This window comes from Panthera leo, chromosome B4 (assembly GCF_018350215.1).
Source record: "Panthera leo isolate Ple1 chromosome B4, P.leo_Ple1_pat1.1, whole genome shotgun sequence".
NCBI lineage: Eukaryota > Metazoa > Chordata > Mammalia > Carnivora > Felidae > Panthera > Panthera leo.
The window spans coordinates 88731036-88740312 of record NC_056685.1 but is presented as its reverse complement, the minus strand read 5'-3'; the positions used below and the strand labels follow the sequence as shown (position 1 = coordinate 88740312).

At 41.4% G+C, this 9277-nt stretch overlaps 1 pseudogene; it reads right to left on the bottom strand.

Moving 5' to 3' along the window:
• Window positions 1-6769: 6769 nt before the first annotated feature.
• On the bottom strand, window positions 6770-7832 carry LOC122225428 (annotated as a pseudogene).
• Between the last annotated feature and the right edge of the window lie 1445 nt (window positions 7833-9277).

Genomic DNA, 9277 nt, shown 5'->3' with positions numbered 1-9277 from the left:
TGAGCCACCCAGGCGCCCCGTAAAATTTTACTTTTAAGTAACCTTTACACCCAACACAGGGCTTGAACCCACAACCCTGAGATCAAGAGTCTCATGCTCTCCTGACTCAGCCAGCCAGGTGCCCCTGCACATGCTGTTTTTTCTCATGGCAGAATACAGCAACAGCAAACCATGCTGAAACGAGAAATCATACTTAAAGGTTGTACTCAGAACTTGCACAATGCTGCTTCTGCTCACATCCCATAGGCCAAAGTATTTCCACACCACATCGCTATCCTCAGAATCAATGAGATGAGGACTGCTTCTTCCATAGGATATACTTCACATGACAATGAGTGGGGGCATAATATTCCATTACAAGGAGGGAGCAAAGTGTTGCAACAATTATCCAATCACAAATATTTCTGTCATTTCCAAATATTTCCTTAGTACAGAGTGACTATCATTTATGACATTAGCAAATACTTACTGAGCATCTAATATGTGCTAGCTGTAAGTGTTTTTCTCACGAGGCTTATATTATAGTTAATGTTTTTAAAATGAGGGGCACCTGGGTGGCTCAGTTAGTTGAGCTTCCCACTCTTGATTTTGCCTCTGGTCATGATCCCAGGGTCGCAGGATTGAGCCTGTGTCAGGTTCTGCATGGAGGGTGGAGCCTGCTTAAGATCCTCTCTCTCCCCCTTTCCCCCTCTCCTCCACTCTTGCACACTCTCTTTCTCTCTAAAATAAATAAATAAATAAATAAATAAATAAATAAATAAATAATACATAAATAAATGAAACGAAATACTGGAATCTATGCTTGAGGGTTATATGTTATTGCCCATCCAGATGTCAGGTTTGGTTGGCAATTTTCTCCTCATTGCTGGACTGCTCTTTGTCTTGTTTTATTTTTATTTATTTGTTCTTTAAAAAGTTTATTTATTTATTTTGAGAGACAGAGAGAGAGCAAGAGAAGGGAAAGGGCAAAGAGGGAGAGAGAGAATCCCAAGCAGGCTCCACGCTGCCAGCCCAGAGCCCAATTCTTTTCTTTGTTTTCAAATGATTTTACCTCTGGGGCACCTGGGTGGTTCAGTTAGTTAAGTGTCTGATTTCGGTTCAGGTCAGGATCTTGTGGTCCGTGAGTTCGAGCCCTGCATTGGGCTCTGTGTTGACAGCTCAGAGCCTGGAGCCTGCTTCAGATTCATGCTCTGTCTCTCTCTCTCTCTCAAAGATAAATAAAGATTAAAAAAATGTTTTTACATGATTTTACCTCTGGCTTAGCAATGTTGTTTATGAACATTATGAAGTAAAAAGCTATGTCAGATTATAAATATATGGGTTTACCTATGTGTATTCTCTAAGATGTTCCTAGATGATGTTATGTAAAAATGTTAAGTATGAATTGGGAGCTGAAATAATGCCCATCCACCTAGAGAAAACATTTGCTTTTGACACCAAAAAAAATAAAGAACGAAAGAATGAAAGAACGAAAAGAAGGAAGGGAAGAAGGAAGGAAGGGAAGAAGGAAGGAAGGAAGGAAGGAAAGAAGGAAGGAAGGGAACACCATCTGTAAAGGCAGGAACCCTGTATATAGAGAAGATAAAGATCTACAGACTTGACTTTACATGTCTCTTCCTAGGTCATACATTTAGTCATTATTCAATCACGTACCTAACAACTATTTATTCTGCTCTGATTATGTGCCATGTTCTGTTGTAAGTTCTGGGAATATAGAAGTATATAAAAGAGGCAAATATTCTTTTTTTTTCTTCTTCCAAGTTTTGATTTAAATTCCAGTTAGTTAACATATAGTTTACATACATATTAGTTTCAGGTGTAGGATTTAGTGATTCATCACTTACATACAACACCCAGTGCTCATCACAACAAGTGCCCTCCTTGATCCCCATCATCTATTTAGCCCATCCTCCACCCACCTCCCCTCCCACAACCCTTGGTTTGTTCTATAAGAGACAAATATTCTTGACCTCATGGATCCTATGTTCTAGTGGGAGAGAAACAGTAAAAATTAAGTAAAATGTATAGGATGTCAGATGATGCAGCAGTTACGAAAGTAAAAAAGTCAGTCAAAATGGGCGATGTCAGAAGTGTTCAACAAAAATCAATAATTAATATAATTAATAGATAATTAATAAAGAGTTTAGTAAAGGTTAATAATTAACAAAATGAAGCAGGGTTACAAGAGCAAAGGATGCATTGTGCCTTGGAGTTAGCAGCGGTGGGGAGGTCCTAACACCCTGAGACCTGTAAGGTAAGGTGATGGAGAATTCACCAGAACCCAGAGAGGAAAGCTGAATGGAGAGGGCCACCTGATAGGAGCTGTGATCTTCATTAAGGAAGGCAGCCCATGCACAGGGACTTAGCAGGAATGGAGCCGGGACCATAAATCCCCAACCACTTCTTCCCCCAGATCTCCTCCTGCTGTCTCCCATTGTTCAAACCCAACAAAGGAAGCCAGAGGACAAAGGAAGTTGCAGATAGAGTCCACTGGTCAGCCTTCTTGTGACAAAGCAGGGCTGAGAAGGTTGGGGGTGGATGTGGAGAATGGTCTGGACGACAGGGCAGATGGCGATGGTACTATGGAGAAAAATAAAACAGGAAAAGGGGATAAGGAAGAAACAGGATGGATGGATGGATGGATGGATGGATGGATAGATAGATAGGGGACTGAAATTTTTAAATAGGGTGACCAGAAAAGGCCTTGACAAGATGGTGACATTCAAGTAAGGAGGAGCTGAGGGACTGAGCTATCTGGAAATCTGAGGTAAGAGTATGCCAGGCCACAGGAAAGCAGATGCAGTCTCTATGGCAAAGCATTCCCACGAAGCTTGAATGGAGTCCATCTGCAACAGCTTCAGGGGACAAAAGCAGTGTGTGAACTGTCTCAAGGTGGAGCAGCTTCATCAGTCCTTCCATTCTGGATCCTGAGAGCATCTCACTTACCTGCTCTGCTGCTTGGGAGAGCCAGGAAGAAGCATGGAGAGTGTGTTTGAGGAGGGTTGTTGGTTGGGGAGGGGGTTCTGTCTCTCATGCCACGACCCTGAAGTAAAGACCCTTTGTCCTTTCCCTTTGGCTCTCTTTAAAATTTTTCTCGGTACATGGAGGCAGATGAAGAAATGAAGCATTCTCTTGGAAAAGGAGTGTTTCTGGTTTTTGTTCTTAATTCCCAGTCTACTACCTGCTTTAAAGAAAACTATTAAGAACCTTAGAGTTTTGATATTTAATTAAAAAAATTTTAAATGTTTACTCATATTTGAGAGAGAGAGAGAGACAGAGACAGAGAGACAGAGCGAGAGTGGGGAAGGGGCAGAGAGAGGGAGACAAAGAATCTGAAGTGGGCTCCAGGCTCTGGACTGTCACCACAGAGCCTGACGCGGGGCTTCAACTCACCAACTGTGAGATCATGACCTGAGCTGAAGCTGGATGCTTAACTGACTGGGCCACCCAGATGCCCCCGAAAATCTGCTATCTTATTAACTGCAGCAGGAGAGAAGGGGCGAGTCTGAGAAATGTGCCTGAGTCTGAGAAACAGGTAAAAAGTGGCAGAGTTGAGGCTCAGATGCACAATATCTAGTTCCAGCAGGATATTATTACCACAATAAAGCACTGCCTCTCCAGGATTGTTTTTCCTACTCATTTGATGCTTATTATCCATTGCCTGACACAGTACTTTCTTTTTATGGACCCGTTTCCCCAGTGAGTTAGAAATAGTCACTATGCTTGAAGAATTGCTGTAGCCCTCACAATGCCCTGCTTAGTGCCTGCTCTGAGAAAACCTTCAATAGAATTAGACTGACCTATTCATGGGGGCTCTTTTGTTGTAAACAACAGAAATAGGTGATTCTGGCCAACCTAAGCAGGAAGGAATCTACGGAGATTCTCGCATGCTCACGTAATTTATGGGAAGCTGAGAAACTAAGCTGGAAACAGGTTCATCCAGGGCTCCTCTTGAGGTGGAAAGCACAACATGGGGCTTATTGTACAACAAATGTGTTCAGGACCCTGTTCCTCGGGGAAAAATCAAATGGTAAACGTATCCAGTTTCTATTTCACCCACTCAGGGAGAGAATCTTTGGCCCATCGTGGGGCGTTGGTATGTCCTTTGTCTAGGGGAAGCTAGGGAATCTAAATAGAGCCTCACCAGACCATATACAATGGGCTAGAGCTCCTCAGAATGAAATTTGGGTGCTGTTAGAAAGGACAAATAGGTGTTGGGAAGTGAATCTTTCAGCCCTCAAAATCATACAGAGTCCACTACAATTGATTAATTGAATTGTTTTTAAACGCCTTGTTAATTATTTTCAATTTTGCATGGATCCAGGAAAAAGGAATGAGAAAACAGAGGCAAAACAAGACCAAGGAACTTGCTTTAGGCCACTCAGAAGTTAAGTTAAGTAATTCAGTTCAAATTCAAATCCAGACTAGGAATCTCAGATTTTTCTCACTAAATCATTCGGTGTCTTAATACCAGGGACTTTATGTTATAACTTAACTATGAATTGAAAAATACAGTATGGTATGTTTGAAGCATATTTCACCATCTTGTTCCTTACAAAATACATTTCATAGCCTAAAGCAAATCACTGTAATAGAAAAGAATACTATTCAGTAGTATATGGAAATTAATTCACAAGGAAGCAATGAAAGGATAATCCTATCATAAATTTAACCATAAATAATACACCATATGAGTACCTGAGTGTTATATATTTATGAGTCTATAGAAAGGAAAAAGTTTTCTCAGTATATTTAAAAATCACTTCAAAGAAACCACAAAGCTAGTAAAATAGATTTGCGTATTTATAATACATAATAATAATATGACATTTTTTTTTCCATCCTGTGTCCAGGCAAAAGACTTGCATTTGTATAAATGGATTTTACATTACTAACAAAGTTTTCAATAGAGGTAATTAACGCCTTAAATCTCTACTAGAAGGAGTCTTTGTATCTGAGACTCTAGACTTCCATAACCCACCTAAAGGAGTTAATTTCCCTAGGGTTTTGAACAGGAAAAGAAAAATACTTTCTCATATATCTAATGCAAAGAGAGTAAGTGACTTCCGTATGATGGGGGACTTATTTTTTTCAGGGAACCAGGAGGTCAGTTAATACCCTGAGCATAGTACAAAAACTAACAACAACAACTAGCATTAGTTGGATGTTTATACATCCTGCTAAGTACTTCAAATAAATCATTGCATTCAATACTCATGACAACTGCATTGGTTTTGAATTTTTTTTTTTTGGAGGAAAAAGTAAACCTTATTCATTTTTTAAAAACTGAACCACTAGGAAAATAGATCAAGGCCTTGAATCACCAAACACAGGCTATATTACCATTTCAAGTAATAAGTTGGTAAAAAGACAATAAGGTGCTTATCAAAATGAAAAGGTGCTAGAGCTGGGGCAGGAACACTGCTTGCTGCAAAGGCCCCAGGCAAAAGTGGCATTTGGTAATGGGGGAGGTTGCCCCCTTTTGCTTTAAAGGAATCACAGCTCACCCCTGAGTTGCCTACTGTTTCTCCTTTGACCTTCCTGTTGCCAAGAGATTGTTTCATCAGGGTTTTGTTATTTCAGGGGGCAAAATAAGCAATACTGAGTGTAGGCTTTCATTCCATTCTGTTCTATAAAAACCAGGTTTTCCCAAATCCGGTACTTAATAATTCTCTTAAGAAGGCAACAGTTCCTCCTTCAATGATCATTCTTGGATACTGGTATATAGGGCAGCCAAAACCCCCTTTCCCTTCAAGGGGGAGTGTCACGGCAAGATTGTCCTGTCGCTCTGCTGTAGATAGCCTCACGGCCCACCATGGCAGCCAGAGAGAGGGAAGGTGGCTTCCCATACCCAGTGTAACATCGCCTCTCTTGGTTTTGCAGGGTCTCCTAGCTGAAAGGTGTAATGTGTATGTTAAGAAATGCATATCCACAGTTGATGGTCAGAAACAGATATCCACAAGAACGGTTCAAAGTTCTTATCCAAACTACCTCTCCCAACTCTGCATCTTAAATCAACTTCAAGTCCTTGTATATAAAACAAAACCAAGCAAAGCAAAGACCAAGAAACCTTTTTTCCCTTCTACATTTGTGACCCCATGCATTTTATCAGCTTATGGAAAATGATTTAGAGATCCTTCTGATAAACAGGAGGTTGGCAACAAACAGAAGCACTTCTGCTCAGACCACCAGATCATAGGAAGGTTAGAGGAACCCACCAGCCTGTTGGTACCTGTATACTAAGAAAGATCTGGAACCTTGGAGGGCTCTGGCTTGGCACGACTGAGATCCCTAGTTTCAGGACAAGCATGTGAAATTTAGGCTACCAAAAACTCTCTATGCTATCTCTGTCCCAAATGTTAGCACCAGTGTTTCTCATTTCACTTTCTAGGGTTGAAACATAAAGGAACTAGTGTCTGGAGCAAAGTGACACATGCCTCAAACTTGCTGCCATCCCTAATTTCCTCATAAATTCACTTGAAGGACCAAAGCTCCCATTTCTCTTTTTAATGTTTGTTTGTTTGTTTAGAGAGACAGCATGAGTGCGGGAGGGGCACAGACAGAGAGGGAGACACAGAATCTGAAGCAGGATCCAGACTGTGAGCTGTCAGCACAGAGCCTGACGTAGGGCTCAAACCCACGAACCTCAAGATCATGACTTGAGCCAAAGTCCAATGCTCAACCCACTGAGCAACCCAGGCGCCCCCCCCACCATTTCTCTTTTTAAATAGATTCCTGCTGTCCACTCCAATGGCCATTGCAAAGACTTCTATTTCCAAATGGACAGGAGAAACTCCTTCATCTTCTCAGTGCATGTGGTCATCCACACACTTGGCCACATAACTCTCCAGCTGCCACTTCACCTGAAGCTCTTTACTTCCTGTATCTATTGAATCTTTGGCTTTGTTGATGCAATGCATGGTGCACCAGGCCAGGCAGTCCTAGAACTTCTCCAACTCACTGGTCACCAGGGCCTGGGCTTGAGCCGGAGGCATATGGCAGCACTCACTGCACTGGTGCACCTGCTGCATGGCCACCTGGCAGTCCTCACAACAGTGGACACTGCACCTTCTGGAAGTTCTGTCTCTCCAGACCCTGCACTGTGGAGTTCACCACCTCCTGCACCTGCAGCTGCTGTAGCTGTGCAGTGGTGATCCCGTGCTACCGGGTTTGAAGTTTTAAAACTAAACTTTACTTAAGATTCCTTTTTGTTTCCACCTCGAAAGTCAGTTCTGTACAAAGACCATTGAGAATGCAAAGGCAGAGACTCTGAGTTTCCTTAAAAGGTGTTTCATTATATTCTACACATTTAGAGGAAAACAAAGGGAGAGAGGAGAGAAAAGGAAGAGGAAGTTTATGAAACTTAAAAAAAATTTTTTAACGTTTATTTTTATTTTTGAGAGAGAGAGACACACACACAGCATGAGTTGGGGAGGGGCAGAGAGAGAGGGAGACTCAGAATCTGAAGCAGGCTCCAGGCTCCGATTTGTCAGCACAGAGCTGGACTGGGGCTTGAACTTATGAATCATGAGATCATGACCTGAGCTGAAGTCAGAGGCTTATCAGACTGAGCCACCCAAGAGCCCTTATGAAACTCTTTACTGGTTCTTGGATGATTTAGTGATGCCAAAGGAATCAGAGACAAGCCCTAGGACTTCAGGGTGTATTCATGAAGACGTTTGACCTTGGGGCCGGTTTGAGTCAAGTTTTTGAATATTCTCATTTGTATGTGTCTGGTAAGTAGAGGAATAGTCAGGACACTGGGCTCTGGGTCCTCCTAGCTGGAGGTTCTACCCTACCTGGAGGTTCTTTTTCTTCTCTCCACAGGACATCTCTACCGTATTCATTTGCTACGTACTCTAGGCCTTCTGCCTTGACAGATGTTCTCATTCAGCATTGCGTATACTTCTTATTTTCTCTAGGGACTCTCTTACCCCCAACCTATAACTAACGTTTTGTTCCTTTTTTTATTCAAGTACAGTTATCATACAGTGTTATATTACTTTCAAGTGGGCAATCGAATGATTCAATTCTATACATTTCTTAGTGTTCAAGATAAATAAATGTACTCTTAATCTCCTTTGTCTATTTCCCCCATTGTCTTCCCTGCCTCCACCCCCCACTCCCAACAACCACCAATTTGTTCTCTGTATTTAAGAGTCTATTTTTTGTCTCTTTTTTCGACTAGTGCTTTTCCCTGTCATAGTTTTAAATGGTTTAAAGAAGTGAATATATACATCTATCTCCCCCAAAGGAAAAGAATACACACCATGCAAAGAAACTGCACACACACACAGAGTATATTTATGTGTGTATGTGCATTCTTCAAAGGAATAACTGCCCATTTTATGGATCAGGAAACTTGAGAACTTGAAGTTAAGTACATGATCAAAGTGCAGCTACACAAGGATGAATTTGGGATCTGAATCCAGATAGAGCGCATCTCTGATGAAGAATATTATCCTTACTGATTTAAACAATGAAAGTTTATTTACTAACCAAGTAGTAAATGAAACACACATAAAGAGTAATACATAGAAAAACAGTTCCTAGAGAAATTTACATTTTGTACTTAAAATTCATTTTCTTATCCATTGGGCTATATCTTGAATTCTTAAAATCACACAGAAAAATTAAACCTATCAACTCACTCCCAGGAAATGAGTGCTTGGGGATAAGTCTGAAGCCTATCTGGGAGTTGAATGACGTCTCAACAAACTCTGATGAAGTAACGTGAACCGTGCTGTTGGTTCACTTGTCAGTTCTTCATGTCACTGCATGAATGGTTTTGCTCTGTGATTCCTGGAAATCTCTGTTCAAATATTTCTTCTGTCGGCAGCTACCAACTATGATGCATTGGAAAGCTTCTGACAGAACTGTTTCAATCGAAATGTTCTTTTAAAATGAAGGTATTTGGCACCTGGATGGCTCAGTCAGTAGAGCATGCAACTCTTGATCTCAGCATCGTGAGTTTGAAACCCATGTTGTGGGTAGAGTTTACTTAATAAAAAAATAAATAAATAATTTTAAAAAGAGAAGCAGTCTTTGACTACCACTTTAATTTTAAAAAAATAAATGAAGGGGCGCCTTGGTGGCTCAGTTGGTTAAGAGTCCGACTCTTGGTTTCGGCTCAGGTCATGATCTCACGGTGTGTGAGTTCCAGACTTGTGTCAGGCTCCGTGCTGACAGCGCAGAGCCTGCTTGGGATTCTCTCTCTCTCCCTCTCTCTCTGCCCTTCCCCCACTCACTCTCTCTGTCTCTCCCTCAAAAATAAATA